The sequence below is a fragment of the Orcinus orca genome, chromosome 1, assembly GCF_937001465.1.
Source record: "Orcinus orca chromosome 1, mOrcOrc1.1, whole genome shotgun sequence".
NCBI lineage: Eukaryota > Metazoa > Chordata > Mammalia > Artiodactyla > Delphinidae > Orcinus > Orcinus orca.
In genome coordinates this window covers 162,344,749-162,365,728 of record NC_064559.1, presented here as the reverse complement: position 1 = coordinate 162,365,728, position 20,980 = coordinate 162,344,749, and the positions used below count along the sequence as shown (strand labels likewise).

At 42.8% G+C, this 20,980-nt stretch overlaps 1 protein-coding gene across 17 annotated transcripts in view; it reads left to right on the top strand.

The window, feature by feature from the left end:
• The window catches only part of FGGY (FGGY carbohydrate kinase domain containing), a 450,202-nt gene that overhangs the window by 208,051 nt on the left and 221,171 nt on the right, over positions 1-20,980 (top strand). The gene's annotated exons all lie outside the window — the stretch shown is intronic.

Here is a 20,980-nt window from a genome sequence, read left to right as displayed (position 1 = left end):
TCCGAAACCCATACAATTCTAATTTTATTTTCATATTATATTTGGCTTATATGCTATGTCCAATTACTTGGGTATATTCCTGATTTCATCTTCTAAATAAGTCTCCAACCTGGCATTCTTGTGTTCATTTATTCATTCATCAAAGACCCATTGAACACTTAGTATGTCCCAGGCATGGGGCTGGGGGACAGTGAAGTTAATTTAAAAAAAAATAAACAAACAAAATCTCATCCCCAAATGGAAGACAGACAATGAGGCAAGGTTTACAGTAAAGTGTGATAACTCTGTCCTCTTCTTTATCCTTATTGCAGTTTTTTGGCAGGGAGGGAGGCATTGTTCAGATTCTCAATATTTTTCACTTCAACTATAGCCAAATCTTTTTTTCCTAGCCTTTCTTTCTAAGAGTGTTTCTTTTAAAATTATGGTTCAAACTTCATGAGATCAATTTAGTAGATCATGACCATTGGATTTTCAGAATAGAATGGACCGACCAGAGTAGAAAATCTCAGAGTATGTCTAGCACAGTAAGGGTAAGCACTTTTTTGTGGAACTTATGTTTCCACTTCCATTTGTGCATGTGTATACTGGGCCATGATGAACGTGAATTTCTTACTATGGCTTACAGTCCAAAAAACTTTGAAAGATTTTTTAGTCCCTACTTCATATTACAGACAAGAGTTATCTATTTAAATGCCTTCATCAAGCTGCATTCCCAGAGCTCTGTCCATGCATATTCACCTCCATGTCTTTGCACATGTGTTTCTCTGCCTAGGATGACTGGTCCTCCCCTTTGCCCACTTGCTAACTTCTACTCTAAGTAGAAGACCCATCTTAGATGCTTTCTCCTCTGTGTAGCTTTCCATGGAAGACACTTCCATTTATGTTGAAACTCTCTAAGCTGTCCTCCTTTCAGTACTTTTACCTACCCCTATGGAAGAAATGACTGTGTTGTAATTGCTCTTTTATCTGCTTGTCTTTTCCACCAGACTGTAAGTTCCTTGAAGACAGGGGCATTGTATTACTCATCTTGTGTAACCTGTGCTGAGCTGTGTCTGGTTCTTATAGGTGCTTGATAACTTTATTAAATGAATAAAGTCACATTAAGGCAAGAATAAGATAAAATAGCCCTACCCTGTAGAGTGAAAGTTAATCTGTTTCCTTATACAGCAGATTATTAAGCAGTGGCTAGTTCTTCTGCATGGTCTCTGGATTTTCAGAGCAGGATAGCTCTCATCCATCTACAAACATGTCCGTCTTATTCATCTTTATGTGTTCAGGATCTAAGACAGTGCCTGAGAAGTAGTAACCAGCCAGTAATGCATGTGGGTTGGAAAATACTGCTTATAGGCAAAGGTATTTCTTTCCCTTTTCAGTGTGGGCAGTGTCTGCTTTTGATTGGAATGTCATGATTTTGGTTTTTAAGAACAGGTACAAAGAGAATTTGTGGTCTAGACAGACATGGAGTGTTCCTGTCTCCTAGTAATCCTGACCTCCCATAACCTGCCTGAGGCCCGGGAAGCTTCCTCCATCATGCTTTTCCACTTATCCCTGGGCCAGCAGTCTCTGTCATCTACCCGCACCCAGGGGACAGGCACTAGGCTTGGACCACCACATGCTGAAAGTAAGCAGGCTGCACCTTGGGAACTTTCAGGACTCTGGTTCCCTTGTCAGTTTCCCAGACCTCCCTAAGGAACAAACCGAAACACACCTTCTCACTTCTGCCCAGGACTCGCTGCATCCTCTAGGAGGGGTGACTGTGTCCTTACAGGTGCCTGGTACTTGAAGACACTCAGAGTTGTAAGTTGAACCGCACTGAAAGGAATCCAGGCCATGAAACGACCCCCCTCTTTTCCTAAATCAGAGATGGTCAGTGGCAGAAATTTTTACCCTTAGAAGCTTTGGCTGAGATTTTTTCTTTTTCCCTTTAAAACACAAATGCACGGGACTTTCCTGGGGGCACCGTGCTTAGGAGTCCACCTGCCGATGCAGGGGACACGAGTTCGATCCCTGGTCCGGGAAGATCCCACATGCCTCAGAGCAACTAAGCCCGTGCGCCACAACTACTGAGCCTGCACTCTAGAGCCCGCGAGCCACAACTACTGAGCCCGCGTGCCACAACTACTGAAGCCCGCGCACCTAGAGCCTGTGCTCAGCAACAAGAGAAGCCACTGCAATGAGAAGCCCGTGCACTGCAACAGAGAGTAGCCCCCGCTTGCCACAACTAGAGAAAGCCCGCACACAGCAACGAAGACCCAATGCAGCCAAAAATAAATAAATAAAAACAAAACAAAACACAAATGCACTTACGTTAGTGAGTTTCCCTTGTGTTTTCCAAAAGTAAGTTCTTTAAGTGGAAAGATAGCCTAGGACCTTGGCTTCTTAAAGGGCTGAGCCTAGGGGCCAGCAGTGGCTGGGGAGGGCCCAGGCAGGTGACAGTAAATACCTACTTAGCAACTTTGACCAAGTTTTATCCTTCTTATACCTCCGTCTCTCCCCTTCACCTTACAGCCAGTTTAGGGTTAGGATGTCTGGGAAAAAGAGGAGGCCTGGGAGCAAATATTCCCTCTTGTTTCCCATGCCACCTATGCCCCTTTCAGAATGTAGAAGAGAAGAGAGGCCTGAAAATCTTAAAAAGGCCGTCCGCCCATTCCAGCCGTGCAGTTACTAAAGATAGTTACTGAATGTGTGTAAACATGGTGGTTACTGGTCTAGGCACTGGAGATTATAGCAGTGAACAGAGCAGCCAAAGCCCCACACCTTTTGGAGAGAAAATTCTCATACTCTCCTGGCCTGCATGTTTGTAACTTAATAGTATTGGTTTGAGACAACTAACCCCTGAGACATATCATGATGCTGTAATAAGGGCTCTGAACATGGAATCTGAAGATCTGGATTTAAATTCTTACTCTCTCTACCTGTGTACCTTGGGCCAAATATCATACCTCTTCACACTTCCGAATTTCCCCTTCTGCCATACAAGACAGTGATGCCCTCCTCGCAGATGTGTTATGATATAAACAGGTAAAGCAGCTGACGTAGCATCTGGCACATAGTGGGCACGCAATAATGAGGTATCTTTCTTCAGTTTTTCTCACTCTGGAGTGACAATACCTGGCACAAAGTAGGAGCTTTATAAATGGAAGTTCCCTGAGTTACTGTCCAGGAGAACTGTCTTCCCTTTGCATAGGCAGTCGGAGAAGAACCCCAGGCTTCTGGACTTTATCTGCCGTCCATGGATCTGCCCTAAATTTCCTTCCCCGATACTCTTTTACAGAACACAGGATTCACTGCTTTAAGATTCTGTACAGATTGTGGTCAGAAACAACCTCATGATCTGGTTAGATGAACTCCATGCTAAGAGATTGTCAAGTGTCAGGTTAAGGATCTGACTTTGGAATTGGATGCCATCCAGGCCTCGCACAGACAAGCCGCTGACAATCACAGCCCCTTCAAGTGCTGACCTGGTGTGACCTACCCTGGACCCCGCATTCTGACTGTTACAGAGGTCAGCATTCTGCTTTGGAGAAAGACTCCTGGACTCTCAGTCTCCAGGGAAGCCTGGAACGGGAGGATAAAGATCAAAGAAGCGAGTGGAACTCAACTCATGATTTTTCCAGTTCTGGAAAAAGAGGAGGAAGCACTTGGTGGGAATAAAAATCAAAGATAAGAGAACATTTTGTACTTAAGGTGCTGGTTAGTAAGTTCTCCAGCGGATAGCCAGAAGATGGGAGGAGCTGTGTTTGCCCTTTGTGGGGGTGGTTCTCTCCAGGGCTCCGGCCGCTGCTCTCTTCCTAGCTTGTAGAAATAGTGGTAACTTTGTTCCAGGTCTTTTCTTGGCTCCAGCAGCCCAGCTGTCCTGAACTGGCAGTAACAACCTGATTTCTGTCTCAGGCCCTCCCTCCTAGTTGTTCTTCTTTATCAGACCAGCTTCTGATTCTCCATCACATCCTGAAGCCAGGCTGTCTCCTCCAGGAGCCTTCCCTGACTCCCCCAAGCTGACTTAAACCCTCCTTCCTCTCGCTCCCATGATGCCTGGGACTTGCCTTGTTTACAGTACACGTCACCCAGGTTTATGTGCGCAACTTTGTCTCATTTACAAGTCTGTGAACTCTTCGAGAGTGAGCCCCGTGCCATTTCATTCTTATATCCCAGCAACCAGCACAGTGTTTTGCGTGTGACACGTGCATATTTAGTGAATGAGTGAATGAATGGCATCCCCTGCGTGAGGGATGGATATTCAACTGAGAAGTAGAGTAACCTCTCGTTACAGAGGCGGCTGCCCTGTACATTAGGTGTACCTGGCTCAGTTCTCCATGAAGCGAAAGAGTTGTTTTGAGCGCTCCCTGATCCAGTCCTGGGTGTCTGGAAACTCGTGTCCTTTGTGCTCCCATCATGTTAGCAGGTGTTGGCCAAGAGCAAACGTTGTGCCTAGGTTTAGCATCACTCTGATTCCAGATACTGGGTTCTTTGCCAGATGTTGATTTGGCTTAAATTGCTCATCTGAGTTTCAGAATCAAACCAAATTGAGGATTTTGAATTTCTCCCTCCCCTCCCTTGCCCTCCTCTCTCCTCTTCCTTCCTTCCTTTCTTATAGCAGAAAAATTGGTTTAGCCCGTCTTGCAAAAGGAGCTTCTGGTTCATGCCCTCTTAGAGCAACACATAGTTAATTCCAGTGAGCAATAAACCTTGCCAACTTTTCATCTCACCATTGTCGGTGCTCTAGAAGCAACACTGATTCTCAAAGCAACTTTATACATACTATTATTTTGTTCCATTCGTTAAATGAAATAATGAGGCTCACAAAGACTACCTAACTGACCCAAAGTCACACGATTAGTAAGCGGTAAATGCATGATTTAAACCCACACTGTCTGATTCCAGAGCTCACACTTCTAATCACTATGCCTTATGGAATGCGTATTGGTTACAGTGTGCTCCAGTCTACTCTTGAATTTGACACTTAAAGTAGCATTTGAGCGAGTAACAGGTATTAAAAAAGGGAAGTCTTTCAATAAATATTTATTGATGACCCACTTTACTAGTTGATGAGAGTATAAGGTGAATATGAGAGAGAACTGGACTTGTGGGAACTTGTAGTCTAGTAGAGAAAACAAACATTAAGTAAACAATGCAATTATATGTTCCAAGTATATAAGGCTTTGGAAAAATATGGAATGGGCCCAGAATTGAGACTTGAAGAATTATAAACGGATTCCTAGAGGAAGTGATGTCTGTAATGTAACTGCAACATTTCCTGCCCTATTATTGCTTCCTGGTAAAATGGAATTCATTTACTTGTTGTAACTCTCCAACTTCAGTTAGGCTTTATTCCTAATAATAACAATATCACTAATAAAACAAGAATCACTACCCTTATTGGTACTACCTTTCGTGTGCCAAGTACTCTGCTGGACACTTCCTATACTTTATCTCTTGCTTCTCATGATGATCCTACAAGGCAGAGGTTATTTCCCATTCTGTACGTGAGGAAGCTCCATCACGTAGCTAGTATCGTGGCAAGATTTGAACCTGAGTCTGACTTCAGAGCTCTTGTTCTTTTTCTTTGTACCAGTGGTTCTCAACCAGGCGGGATTTTAACTCCCCATCCACAGGACATTTGGCGCTATCTGGAGACATTTCTGTGATTGTCATTTGGAAAGGGGAACTGGTATGGCATGTGGTGGGCAGAGGCTAGGAGCGCTGCTAAACGTCCTACAGTACTCAGGGCAGCCCCACAGCAGAGAGTTATCCTGCCTTGAAGTGCTGGGAATGAGAAGCCCTACTCTAAACTGAAACCCTTCCAATGATAGTATTTCCCTTCATCAATTCAGTTTATTTCCGTAGAAGCCAAAACACAGCCCCAGATAAGCGTCTTACTGATAAATTAGTACTTTGTCGAAATAGACTTTGTGAAATTAACTCTTCAGTGAAAATAGTTGTGAGATACGCCAGTAGAGTGAAGACTTCAGACTAAGGAGTATAAGATGATTCCTGCCCCTTCCGTCTTACCCAGAGTCTAACACAAGACACTTGTCCAGCTTTCAGCACATCATATACACTTGCCTCCTCCTTGCCTTTGGTCACGCTGTTCGCTCCGTTCGGGCTGAGCCCCGCTCCCCACCTAGACAGTCCTACTCATGTGTCAGCAGTCAGGCTAAATGTTACTTATACAGTGGAGCTGTCTGCAAACTGAACCCTGCTCTTAGAAACCAGGATTCACTCCCTCCTCTGTGTTTCTGCCACACTTTCACCTATTTCATTTTTCCCACCAAATCATGTTCACTCTGCCCATCTTTCAGCATGGGACCCACAGAGTCAGCCCCCCGTGAATCAGTGAGTTAATTAAGATAATAAAAGTGAGAGGATTTTGAAATATCCAAAACAAGGATTGCTAAATCCAGGTAGGGGAGCCTTTAAAAAATATATAGATACCTACGGCCTACCCGCGAAGGATCCTGAGTCTGAGTGTCTGGGGTGGGGCCGGGAAACCGATTATAGGAAGGAAGTTGTCACCTGGTGCCCAGAGGAGACGGTTTGTGGGACAGGTTGGCACTGGGCACACAGGTCAGAAGCAGAAGCGATGTGCAACTCTCAGGTAGACAAATCAGACCAAACCACAACTGTGCTGAGAAGGAGCCAGGCCCAGACTCAGACCGGAAACTGGGGGCAGGAGGGACTGTGTCCAACAAGAAAGAGAAGCTTGGATCCAAAGAGGCAGACGGTCTGTAAGGAGGGGGATTAGAAGAGCAGATAAAGTCTTGCCCGGGAATCTGGAAGGAGAAAAGCGGTGGCAGTGCCCAAGCAGATAGGGCGAGGATGACTCCGGGAGTTCTGGATGTGAGTCAGAAAGGGGGAGGAGGAGTTGGTTGGTGTGATTTTAAGGTTATTGTGTTAGGCTGAGGTTTGGTTTAATGAGAACCACTGTTGCCTGAGACCAGAGCAGTTGCATGAGCCTTGGTGAGGGGCAGAGGGGATCGGGGGAAGGACGGCCTTGGGTTTCCTGTCCCCAGACCCCAGGGCTTTCCTGGAACACTGTGCTTCTCTGGACTGTGAGGGATGAGCCTTAGCTGGGAGACCGGTCTTTTCTGTGGTCAGAAATCAGGGCTAAGTGCAGCCCTGCGGGGCTACAGCCCCCTCCTGCTGTCCTACCGCTCTCTAAATCTGTGCCACACAACCCAGGATATGCCGCTATGAGCCTACCCTGAAACGGTTAACTTCTTTATTTTATATACAGGCTCGTGTTTGGATAATGAGTGATCGTAGGCTTAAGAACTAAAAGGTTGCTTAAAGACTTTCTGTATCAAATTCTTCAATATGCAGATGAGAAAACTGAAGCCCAGAAAAACAGTGAGTCATCCAAGGTTACCCCAGCAAATTACCGTCAGAGTTGAATTTAGAAACTGAGCCTCCTAATTTATTGGTCAGGGGCCCTGCCCCTGTTATGCCACACCATCTCCAAATTAGGAAAAGGGAACGGTTTTGGGTATCTGGAACTCTATCCATCGTGGAAAATAAGAACAGGCAAGAAGTGGGTGTATTCACACCTGTGCTTATGTATATGTGCAGCTGTGTATGCATTGCATGTATATACATGTGTATGTGTGTATACATCCCTGTATGTGCGTGTATGTTATTCCATTCTACCCGTTATGTCCCATTTAATGGCTGCAGTCAGGATCCTGGCTGGCTATCAGACAGGTAAACTAGTTGTTCTAAGCCACTCATGAGTAAGTCTCTTCCATTTTGTGGTCACAGTCTGCATTAAGGGTTTCCCTCAAAAGCTGGTAATAATAAAAATGCCTGGCAGTTCAAGTTCCTTCTGAAAAGTTCAAAGCAATTATTTTTGTTTCAGTCTGTGCCCAGCTTTGCGCTGGGCACTTAAATAGTCAGTGTCATCAGCTCACAAACACACTGTGGGCTGCCATTGTTTTCTGCATTTAATATACAAGGATATCAAGGTTTAATAACTTGTTTCATTGTGACATTTCAGTAAATGATAAAAGTTGGATCCTAGGTCCAAGTTTTTTTTACTCCAGAGCCTATGAGCTTTTTCCTGCTTGCCCTTCTAGTATATTTATGTATGTCTAGATATGTTTATGCATTTACTTACCTTAGCCTATAATTACACAAACTTATGTCTGTATCTAAAACGGAAGATAGAGCTTCTATTAAACATTCTTCCAGGTAGGTATGTTTCTAGATCCAATTTTTTTTTTTTTTTTTTTTTTTTTTGCGGTACACGGGCCTCTCACTGTTGTGGCCTCTCCCGTTGCGGAGCACAGGCTCCGGACGCGCAGGCTCAGCAGCCATGGCTCACGCGCCTAGCCGCTCCGCGGCATGTGGGATCCTCCCAGACCAGGGCACAAACCCGTGTCCCCTGCATCGGCAGGCGGACTCTCAACCACTGTGCCACCAGGGAAGCCCTCTAGATCCATTTTATGGATGAGAGAGTTGAGGCCCAGATTGGGGAAGGGACTTAATAAAATATACTTCAAACAGCACACATGTTTGGGGCTCTCCCAGCCATGGGGAATAAGACCAGGCTCATTAGACCAGGCTGGCTATTTTTTGACTGTGGTGGAGAGATCAGTAATACTAAAGTTGATAATAATTTTGTTGATTATTTTTGTTGATTAATGTTGAAATGAATGTTGATATTAAACTTATCTGTGTAGTGACTTGCCACTTTCAAACCATCATCCTGGTATTTTTGCTTCCATTAATGGTTGAGCAAATAGACACTCCAGTAGGTGAAGGGATTTGCTTAAGGATACAGGATGAGGAAGGATTGGATCCAAGACTGTAATGCTGATCTGTCTCTCCCCGTCATTTCACATTTACTTTGGTGAAGACATTTCATCAAACAGTGGAGCAAGTGCTTCCTTCTAAACAGAGCAGAGTGTGTTGACTCAGTGTGAGTTCCTGTGCCCAGAGGCCCTGATTTCAAGCAAATCTCTGACCAAACTCATCAGCTTCAGAACCTTATCTGGTATCCAGAGGGAATTTGTAACCAGAAGGTTCTACTTATTCACTCATGTATTAATATGTGACTGAAAAGATGAGCTGCTGTTTTCCTTTGCTGAGCTTGGGAACAAAAACAAAAACACACAGAATAACCCAGCCCCAGGTTCTGATACTGCCAGCCACCTGTTAGGAGGACTTCCCACCCCAAGTTCAAAAGGTAGAAGACTGCTGGAAAAGTGTTTGTTTGGGGACCCAAAGTCTAAGATTGCACTTGCGTCACTGGCTGTGAGAGTAGGCTTACCCCAAAGGTCCACTGTTTTTCATGGCACAGAAACTCAGCACATGGTGCTTCACATCCATGTAATAACCCTGAGCGCTAATGTTTACTCTGGGGCTTGCACATCCGCAGCTGTTGGTGGGAAAATGCACATCTCCAGTCATCGCCCCTCCGCGGCAGCCTCACATCTGAACTGCTGTCTGCTTCCTTATCATCTCCCCACGGGCCTGGGTAATTTCCTTGTTTTCAATTTTCTCTTAACTAAGCATTCATATGAGTCATTATAAAGGGTGAAGAGAAAAAAAGATTGTTTTTTCCCTACACTGGGGATCTTGAGGATTGCCTCCTGGCATCCTGCAGCCAGTATAGATGTCTAGAGAAACTAAGAAAGAAAAATCATGCTGTGTGCTATGATGTAGGAATGTGACTTCTAACGACAGTGAAAATGAAAAATCTTGAGGTAACACGACAGTAATTAAGAACACATAACTGATTCAAATCCTGATTCCACTTCCTGTCTGTGTGACCTTGGGAAGTCACTTGACACTTCTTGCCTCAGTTTTTTCCATCCGTGAAATGGGAATAATAATCGCACCCACCTCATAGAGTTGTTTGAAGAATAAATAAGCTAATATCTGTAAAGCACTTAGAACAGTGTCTGGTAGTGCTATGTATATTTAGATATGACTAATGGGATCTCAGCAGATTTACATTATGAATGATAGCAGTGAGCAAGAGAAATTCAAAGATTCATCCCTCTATTTACCAAATATGTGATAGCTTCCTTTTATGTGCCAGGCATTGTTGTACGGGTGTTGGATATAGTAGTAAATAGAGACAAGTTCCTACTCTGTAGAGCTTCTATCTTGCTGCGGGTGTTCGTAACTTTACATATAAACATATATGTGTATATTTTTATATGCGCCGTGTGCATGCATGCGTGTGTATGCACACACATGCACATGTATGGGCGTGTTTGTGCCTGTGCTTATGTGTGTCCACGTGTGTGCATTTGTTATACACTTCTGTATGACCATCCATGTATACATGTGTGTGTCTGTGTATATGTGTGCACAAATGTGCCTGTATCTGCATGCTCATAAATGTGTATGTATGTCTGAATGCTTGTGTGTATCCGTATATGTGTGTGTGCCAGTATACACACACACACACATACATACACACTTGGGTATATGTGTTTATGCATGTGTGGGTATATGTGTGTATATATGTATGTGTATAGGCATGCATGTGTGTTTATCAGGTACTGCTAAGTGTTATGAAGGACAGGTCTGTGTAAAGCAATGGAGAGTGCCAGGAGTTGCTGCCAGTACAGAGAGTTCTGGAAAGTTTAATCCAGAGCGGTGACATTTGAGGAAACAGACCTCAGTGAAGTGAGGGAACATTTTATGGTTTAAGAAGCAAGGTAGCAATTAATTCAATCAGCAGATATGTGTTAAGCCCATACTTGTATGGACCTCAGATGCCATACAGGGCACTGGGGCTACCAGAGATGACCCAATCCTCTCTCTAGAGGAGCTTAGCAGCTGGTGGAGAAGGCAGACTTGTCATCAGAAAAATCTCATTGTAACCTGCATGCTGCTTTTCCCAGATGAGAAGGAAGTGTCACAAGAGGGCAGGGAATGGATCAACTAGCTCTGCCAGGACAAGTGAGAGGAGCATCACCTAGGAGGTGGAAACGGGATAAGCATTTCAAGAGGCAGGAACAGAATGTGAAAAACTTTGGAGTGTGGAACGGCCTGACTTCATCAAGGAGCATTTCAGTATGGGAAGCTTGCTGTTCACGTGTGAGGGGAACAGTGAGAGATGGCCGGGAAATCAGAGCCGGTACTGTGGTGTGGGCTCTGAGCTCCCAGCTTTGCCACTGGTTATTAACAAGTTACTTAGCTGCTCAGTGCCTCAGAGTTCTCCTCTATAAATGGTAATGACGGTAGCACCTCGTCTGGTGGTTGCATTTTATAGACGCCTTCTCCTGACATATGGTGAGCCCTTAAGTGTTAGCTCTTCCAGGTCAGAAGCTCAAATGTAAAAAGCCTAGAATTCCAAGTTAAGGAGGTTGGATGCTAAAATTAAGTTGGATCAACCCTATCTATTCAAATAGCTTCCTCAGCACTGATTGTCATGTGAAAACTATGTCAAGTGTTCTACATGAAGCATTTGCCTTTGGGAGTGCAGCTCTGATTTGTAATACCAATGGGTGATAGTGCAAAGGAACAGTTAGAGCAGTTAAAAAAAAAAAAAATGCCAGCTCATTTTAAGCTTAGAACAAAACTGTTCACTTCAATGGAATGAAGCAGATGTTTATTTTCCCAGGCCCTGGGAATTCAGAAATAACCCACTTGCTGCCAGGGCTTTGCCCTCTACCTTTGCAATGTCACTTACTCAGCCTGCAGAAGCATAGCTGGAAGGGAAAGTGCATTTCCCCACCTCTCACTTCTGTATCTCAGCATCCTTTTTACTCATCCATCAGGCCTGAGGGTGAGCACTGCTACTTTTCACTGTCTCCTACCCACTCTGATCTTGGCCACTGTCTTTGTGAGAGGAGATTTCTCTCTGGTCCTGTCATCTCTCTTCAAATCCAAACACAGAATGTACAAAGTCTGCCCATGCTCACTGTAGTCTGAGCTGCTGAATATTCTTCCAGAGCCCTTTAGGATTTCTGTGCCCATACTTCTTTTTCTTTTTTTTTTTTTTTAACATCTTTATTGGAGTATAATTGCTTTACAGTGGTGTGTTAGTTTCTGCTTTATAACAAAGTAAATCAGTTATACATATACATATGTTCCCATATCTCTTCCCTCTTGTGTCTCCCTCCCTCCTACCCTCCCTATCCCACCCCTCTAGGTGGTCACAAACCACCTAGCTGATCTCCCTGTGCTATGCGGCTGCTTCCCACTAGCTATCTGTTTTCGTTTGGTAGTGTGTATATGTTCATGCCACTCTCTCACTTTGTCACAGCTTACCCTTCCCCCTCCCCATATCCTCAAGTCCATTCTCTAGTAGGTCTGTGTTGTGTCTTTATTCCCGTCTTGCCCCTAGTTTCTTCATGACATTTTTTTTTCTTAGATTCCATATATATGTGTTAACATACGGTATTTGTTTTTCTCTTTCTGACTTACTTCACTCTGTATGACAGACTCTAGGTCCATCCACCTCACTACAAATAACTCAATTCTGTTTCTTTTTATGGCTGAGTAATATTCCATTGTATATATGTACCACATCTACTTTATCCATTCATCTGTTGATGGACACTTAGGTTGCTTCCATGTCCTGGCTATTGTAAATAGAGCTGCAATGAACATTTTGGTACATGACTCTTTTTGAATTATGGTTTTCTCAGGGTATATGCCCAGTAGTGGGATTGCTGAGTCGTATGATAGTTCTATTTGTAGTTTTTTAAGGAACCTCCATACTGTTCTCCATAGTGGCTGTATCAATTTACATTCCCACCAACAGTGCAAGAGGGTTCCCTTTTCTCCACACCCTCTCCAGCATTTATTGTTTCTAGATTTTTTGATGATGGCCATTCTGACTGGTGTGAGATGATATCTCATTGTAGTTTTGATTTGCATTTCTCTAATGATTAATGATGTTGAGCATTCTTTCATGTGTTTGTTGGCAATCTGTATATCTTCTTTGGAGAAATGTCTATTTAGGTCTTCTGCCCATTTTTGGATTGGGTTGTTTGTTTTTTTGTTATTAAGCTGCATGAGCTGCTTGTAAATTTTGGAGATTAATCCTTTGTCAGTTGCTTCATTTGCAAATATTTTCTCCCATTCTGAGGGTTGTCTTTTGGTCTTGTTTATGGTTTCCTTTGCTATGCAAAAGCTTTGAAGTTTCATTAGGTCCCATTTGTTTATTTTTGTTTTTATTTCCATTTCTCTAGGAGGTGGGTCAAAAAGGATCTTGCTGTGATTTATGTCATAGAGTGTTCTGCCTATGTTTTCCTCTAAGTTTGATAGTTTCTGGCCTTACATTTAGGTCTTTAATCCATTTTGAGTTTATTTTGGTGTGTGATGTTAGGGAGTGTTCTAATTTCATTCTTTTACATGTAGCTGTCCAGTTTTCCCAGCACCACTTATTGAAGAGGCTGTCTTTTCTCCACTGTATATTCTTGCCTCCTTTATCAAAGTTAAGGTGACCATATGTGCGTGGGTTTATCTCTGTGTGCCCATACTTCTGAATGTTCCATCTTCATTTTGTTGGTGACAATGACAAATTTTCCCACATAACTTCCTTCTGTTCCCATTTTGGTTAGAAATTACTATTTACTGAACACTGAGAATGGAAAATTCATAGAGGGGCAACGTGAGAAAATACGTTATTTACACTATTTCCAATTACCCATAGTAAATCGAAATCATAATACAGATAATCCAAAAAAATGAGTATTTTAATTTGAACATAGTTAGGTTTTTGCTTCGCTTGTTTGTACATCTGATTTCTGTCCTTATTTACATATTGTAGTGGTTTTCAAATTTGAGTATGCATGGTCAACTAGGGAATTAGTTAAAATGCAGATTGTTGGGTCCCTGCACCCACCACTATGACAGATTCACACCAGTAGGTTTGATGGGGGCCTGAACATCTGCCTTGTCTCCGGTGCCCACATGATCCTAATGAACTTCACCACTAATGCCTTAACAGATGTGGGAGGGCTGGTCTAAACTCAAGTTGGTTACAGTCAAAAGTCATCCGTGTGTAATCCAGAAAGAACAAAACTGAGTCCAGGCTAATTGAAAGGCTGCATTTTAAAATTTTTTATTTCAAAAGCAGAGCAATAAAGAGCTCTTCCAATCTGGTACACTTACCATGAGCTGGGTGCCACTTAAGCGTTTACCTAGACAGCACTTGATATGGGCAACAACTATGGCTGTGTACATTCTCCCCACCCCCATGTAAGGGCTACAGTGAGACTTACCTTGGTTCAGGCATGTGGGTGGGATGGGAGGAGAATCTCGAAGGTCTGTCTGACTCTAGGTCTCCTGTTCTTACCCTCAGATAGCTTCAGCCAAGCCTCTGTTAACTGAATTAGCCATGGACAGTTTGTTTTAAATGTTCAGTAAACAGAAAACATGGAGCATCTTTGGATCAAATGCTCAGGTCTAGGGAAAGCTGTTTGTTTTAAAGAGATTGTGTTAGGCTGTTAAGCTGTATTGTTACAGTTTCCTGGGCTGAATTTAGCCTAGAGAGTTAAAAGTATGCCAGCCTTGTGACTCACCACTGTGCAAACTGAGGGTGGGTGTGGACTCCGTCACCAGTATCAGTAACATGAGTGAAGACTCTATACACCTTTTATATTCAGGCCTTTCACCACTGAAAGTTGTAAAGAAAAACCCACATAGTTCAGTTCTGCGAAATGCATTAAATATTCTGGAATAATTTGGCTCTTATTCACAAAATGTCTGCTTTACTGTGGTGTAGCCTTATTGCCCAGCCTAATGCGTGTGGGCTAATAATTCTTTCCCCATGTGCATATCTCTAACTGTAACACATAGACAATAACATTTAGACATTTAAGTAGATGATTATATTACTGTCTCCCCCACTTAGACTGTGAGCTTCCTGTGGGCATTGTATCTGGTCATATTCATCTCTGTAACTTCAGACCCCAGCACTTAACCCAGGAAGCATATGCATGAGTTAATGTTTTTGTCTATAAACAACATGCTGTAGCAAAGTCAGTGATATAAAGAAATAGAGATATAACATGAGGACTAAGTTCTATAGGAATTTGAAAAAGGGAGAAGTCTCTTTCAGTAGAAACATTAAGGCAAGGGAACAAAGATACTAATATTCCTTGAGTGACTTCAGCATGGCAGGAATGTGCTGGGTAGGCTCCTTGTATGATCTTCACATCAACCCCAGCCGCTTGTTCAAGGTCACACAACTAGTAATGAGAACCCCAGAACGTCAGCCGCCATGGTCCTTTGGGGAAGTGGGAGGGGTAACCTGTGAACTGTACCCAAAGTAATGGGTATCTTCTCCACTGGAAGCAATGAAATGTAGAAGAGTCTGGTTGGAGAGAATAGCAATAGCATATGTGAAGGCACTGAAATGTGTTCAGAAATGGTAAGCGTTTCAATTTGGCCAAAACCTGTGATATCTATGAGAGGTTCCTGGAAGATGAGGCTGTCAAGGTCAAATAGGTGGGGAGAGAATGGCAGTGCCTGAACACCATGTTGCAAAGTCTTTGCTGCCCCGCTCTTTTCCCCAGGCATTGTCAAGCCACTGAAGGTGGTTTTAAGCAAGAGACTTATTCCACGCAGGACTTATGTATTTCTATTCACAATAGTTTGGGAAGAGGAAAGTGTGAAGGAGAAGGGGTAGCCTGAAATAGGGTTGAAAGGAAGACAGGGAATTTGACATCTTCTTCTTCCTTCTCCCCCTCCCCTTCCCCCTTCTTCTTCTTCTTTCTAAATCCATTGATTAGGCAAGAGTTGTTTAAAATTTTGGATGCTCTTTATATTTCTTCTATCTATTACTAAATTAAATGTATGAAAGTATCTTTTTAAATTTGAAATAAAATTTCTCTCATATGTGGCAGTAAATAGTAAATAACTTTTTAACCTTAAAGTCGCAGAGTAGTTAATCCAGTTTTTAAGCTGGGCTTTCATGAAAACCTATTGTCTTTCATGGAGATATCCACTTGACTTGAGGGGCCATAATCAAAAGAGAAGCCCAAAGAATTGGGCTTGATACTTCTACTGCTTTACACGCTGGACATTTGCTGATTTGAAATCTGCAGCTGAGATTCTGGTAAGGGTAAGTGAAATACCAATTTGGTAATCTCTCCAGGCTGGAAAGACAACAACCTGAGTTCAGGGATCATTAAGGATGAAGAGTACTGATAAACACTCTAGGCTTTTAGCTGGGATCATAAGAGTAAACTGAAAAAGACAGACTTTACAAAGGCTGAAGCCTGGCTTTGAATGAGCTCAGCACTTGATTAAATTCTGTTAATCTGTCCCTACTTCAGCTAACTGCAAGAAGGAAAATTATATTTTTTCTGGAGGAAGATAACATAATCAGAGGTTCAACTTATAAATAAAATTTTTCATATACAATTTCTCTGTTGAACAATCTAGTTATACAAAGTATAAGAATTTTCATAAAGCAAGGGAAAAACCAAACCCACAGAAGATCCAGATGTTGGAAATATTATACATGGACATTAAAGTATCTTTGAGTAATTTGTTCAAAAAATTATAGGAGAAGATGGAGAATTCAGAGAACTGGGAGGTATAAAAACAACCAAATAGAAATTGTAGAACTGAAAATTCAATAATTGAAATTAAGAACTGAAAAGATGGTATACAGTTAACAGCAGTCTCAATATGGCCGAAGGGAGAATTAGTGAACTGGACAATAGGTGGGAAAAATATCCATGCACACTAAAAAATATCTGTGGAAAAATATCCATGTATATCCATTCTACAACACAGTATACAAAGGAGAGAAAAATACACAAAATACACAGAGGAGTATGAGAGATGGGCATGGTAAAGGGGTCTAGTAGAGATATAATTGGAATCTTAGAATGAGAGGAGATATATAATAAAGCAGAAGCTATATTTGAAAAGATAATTTCCAAAAGTTTTCCAAAACTGGTAAAAGAGCTCAAGTGAATTATTTTAACATTGGAAAAAAACTATGAATGCAATTTCATATTTAAAAAAAGAGGAAAATGATATGATAATTTTAATAGTTGTTTAAAAAAAGGCCTTTCATAAAAAAATTTAAGACAGAGTCATGACTTTAAAAAAATCTTGGTGGGCTTCCCTGGTGGGCGCAGTGGTTAAGAATCCGCCTGCTGGGCTTTCCTGGTGGTGCAGTGGTTGAGAGTCTGCCTGCCGATGCAGGGGACACGGGTTCGTGCCCCGGTCCGGGAAGATCCCACATGCCGCGGAGCAGCTAGGCCCGTGAGCCATGGCTGCTGAGCCTGCGCGTCCGGAGCTTGTGCTCCGCAATGGGAGAGGCCACAACAGTGAGAGGCCCACGTACCGCCAAAAAAAAAAAAGAATCCGCCTGCCAATGCAGAGGACACAGGTTCAAGCCCTGGTCTGGGAAGATCCCACATGCCGTGGAGCAACTAAACACACGCACCACAACTACCGAGCCTGTGCTCTAGAGCCCGCGAGCTACAACTACTGAGCATATGTACCACAACTACTGAAGCCCGTGCGCCTAGAGCCCGTGCTCCACAACAAGAGAAGCCACTGCAGTGAGAAGCCTGTGCACCACAACAGAGTAGCCCCCGCTTGCCACAACTAGAGAAAGCCCGCGCTCAGCAGCAGAGACCCAGCGCAGCCAAAACTAAATAAATAAATAAATAAATTTATTAAAAAGATAAAAGAATCTTGGCAAACAAAGAATAGAAAGGAACTTTCTTATTCTGATTAAGGATATATAGAAAACAAAACGAAAAACCTAATTCAAACATTAGACTTAATGGTGAAATAACACTTTCCCATTCTCACCACTTCTATTCCACATTTTATTGTAGGTCCTAGCCAGTGCAGTAAGTCAAGAAAAATATAAAGATTAGAAGAAACAAATAAAACTAACATCATAGGTGACACAATAACACACATATAGAAATTTAAACATTTTATAGATAAAATATTAAAATTTATAGATGATTTACCAGGGGTGCTATTCAAAAAGTCAAGACAAAAATAAATTTCATTTTGTAAAGAAGAAACATTTAAAACATTAAAATTTTAAGTAGCATAATTAACAATAATATAAGAAATCTAATACCTAGGAGTAAATTTAATTGCACATGTGAGAGACATCTATGCAGAAAGCTATAAAACATTATTGAGAGAAAATGAAGAAGACACAAATAAATGGAGGGATATATGATGTTCATTGATTGGAAGACTCAATATTACATAAATGTGACAGTTCTCCCTAGTTTGTAGTATAGACTCAATGAGTCCAGTTCAAAATTCTAGCAGATATTTGTGTGAGGGGCTAGAAATTGATGATCAGATTCTGAAACTTTTATGGAAAGAGCCAATCATAAACAAGACAACCTCGGAGAAGAGCAGAGTTGAGAGGACTTAATACTAACAGATATTAAAAAAACTTGTTATAGAGTAATTAAGGCTGGTATTAGGGCAAGGCAGACAAACTAGAGGAAAAGAGATGAAGGAATCTAGAAACAGATTCACAGTCAATTTATGACAAAGGTAGTACTGCAGAGCTGTAAGGTATGTTAACTGGATATCAATATGGGAAAGATTGAATGTTGCCCCTTGCCTTATACCATACAGTAGAGTTTATATACAATTTATAGATAACGGAATATTATTTAGTCATTAAAAAGAATGACATCTTGCCATTTGTGACACATGGATGGACCTCAAGAACATTGTGTTAAGTGAAATAAGGGAGACAGCAAAGGGCAAATACTGGATGACTGGATGAGCTCTCTTACATGTGGAATCTAAAAACAAGCAAGCAAAGAAATCCCAAGGTCATAAACACAGGGGACGGGTTGGTGGTTGCTGGAGAAATGGCGGAGGGGGTCGGAAGGTACAAATGAAAACTGAGAAGTGAGGGGTGGACACCAAACCTTCCCAGCTAAGTCCTGATACTTGACAATGGTTCAGTACTTCAGTGAACTGTGAAAATGACTTTGAACCCTTGAATCATTTGCAGTTTTTACATGTTCCTCCCTCTGCCAGGGTAAGAGCAAAAGCAAAAATTTACTCGTTTTCTGTTGGCTTTTTTTCCCACTAGAGGTTTTCTTTTCTTCCCGCTATTATAGTTTAAGTTTTATCCTGACAAATTCCAGGACACCAATCAAATTCTTTTTCTTTTTTAATGAAATGTGGTTGCATTACTTGATTGATAATAGCCCAAATGGACTCAGGCCACACAGCGCCATAGAAAGAGGATGGTATGAAGACGGAAAGAACACCTGTGGACCTGCCAGAACTTAGTCTGTATGTTGGCACGTAGATGGCAGGATGTGGGGAGGATGTGGATGAGGAGGACCAGCAAGCTTTGGGGCACCGTGCCCAGTGACAGCATAACAGGTGTGCCGGGGCGACACAAGGTTGGAAGGCCTGGCAGGTGGAAGCTGCTTCATGTTGTCTGTTCGGTTGCTGCCTCTGGTCTGCACTGCAGGTGGCCTTGGGAGTCGTCTCTCCAAAGAGCCCACAAGGAGATGCGCTGACATGGACACACTCCAGAGGTTTGCCCAGAGGTGCTTCGAGAAGATGGACTGAGTGTTATTTTTTAAATCACTCAAGAAGTCTTCCCTTTGGAATACAGAATTTAGAAAGAGAGCAAAGGACGAGTGAGAAATAATATGAATATACAGCATATATCCAACGGAAGTGTTGGATACCAAAAAACCGCCCAAGAATACCCACAACTCCATTTCTACAGTCTCATGGTTGGAAAACATGATCTCCAGAGCCAGACTGCCCGAATTCCTATTTCACACCATCACCTGCTGTCTGTGATCAAGGGTCAGTGACTTACCTGCTGGCTCTCAGGTTCTCATCTCCAAGATGGGCCTCATAACAGTGATTGTGAGGATCCAATACCACAGTAATTTGCATAAAGCACTTAGAAGAGCTCCCTACGTATGTATTAACTGTTATGATGATGGTGATGTAGAGAAGACCTAAGGCTTTTGAGGTAGGCTGCGGCGGGACCCAGGGTGAGTGGCCACAGCCAAGGTGGAAGAGATCTCTGACCATCAGCTCAAAGGGGAAAAAGGTCCTCAGTGGAGAAGCCTGTTTGGACCCACATGGGGTGAGTCATTCCTCCTGCTAGAGACTTGCCGTGCCCCTGTGACAGCCGTGGTTAGGCTGCTGTGTACCAGCGTCCTTGGCTCCCAGGAGACTGTAAGCCCTTTGAGGACAGTGATTATGTTTTTTCAAGTATTGTTTCTCCTGCAGTGCTGAGCATGGTGTCTCACGGAGAGCTGTGCTCAGTAAAGGTTTGTCGAATTGGATCCTACTGAACAGAGGAGAGAGAGAATATTATTCGGGGCCTAACACGTGCCAGCACTTTTCTTTCAAGACAAGATTGTATTTTTACATTTTACTTTGAAATCCTCACTTCCCTTTTACAGAGGAGGTACTAGAGGCTCAAGGAACTCCACTCATTTGCCTGAGGTCATGTGGCTGGAAATGACTCTCTGAAATGCAGTGCCCTTTTCAGGCCATTCCCCTGTCCCCCAGGGCCTGGGGCACAGGCACAGAGAAAAGAGAGCAGAGCCTGGCTGGAGAACAGAGCCCAGGGCTGCTGTCCTGAGAACGTGGGTGTCAGAAGCAGGTGCGTAGGTGGAAAGGGAGGGCTGAATCTTGATCTCTGCTGAAGCAGCAATGTCGTTTCAACTACAGTTTTGGAAAAAATGCCAACGTATTCCTGTGGGATTTGCTGTAATTCATTTTTGCTCTCGTCTTCCACACTATTTATTTACCTAAGCCTTTGTTCTTTTTGAAACTATTTGAGCCACATGTCATTCATTGTGTTAAAACCCTGGGCCCGTTACCCTGCTCAGGTTTTTTTCCTCTCTCCAGCTGCTCTGCATAGCACTTAATTCTCTGACTCTGGCCTGACTCTTATCCGGCAGTAGGTCGCCTTACACTCCCACCCCCATTCTCCCAGGAATGGGGGCCAGGAAAGGAGGATCCAGCTTCAGACTCTATTTTTCTTTTCTGTCTCCTTGTTGTCTAAAGCATGAGC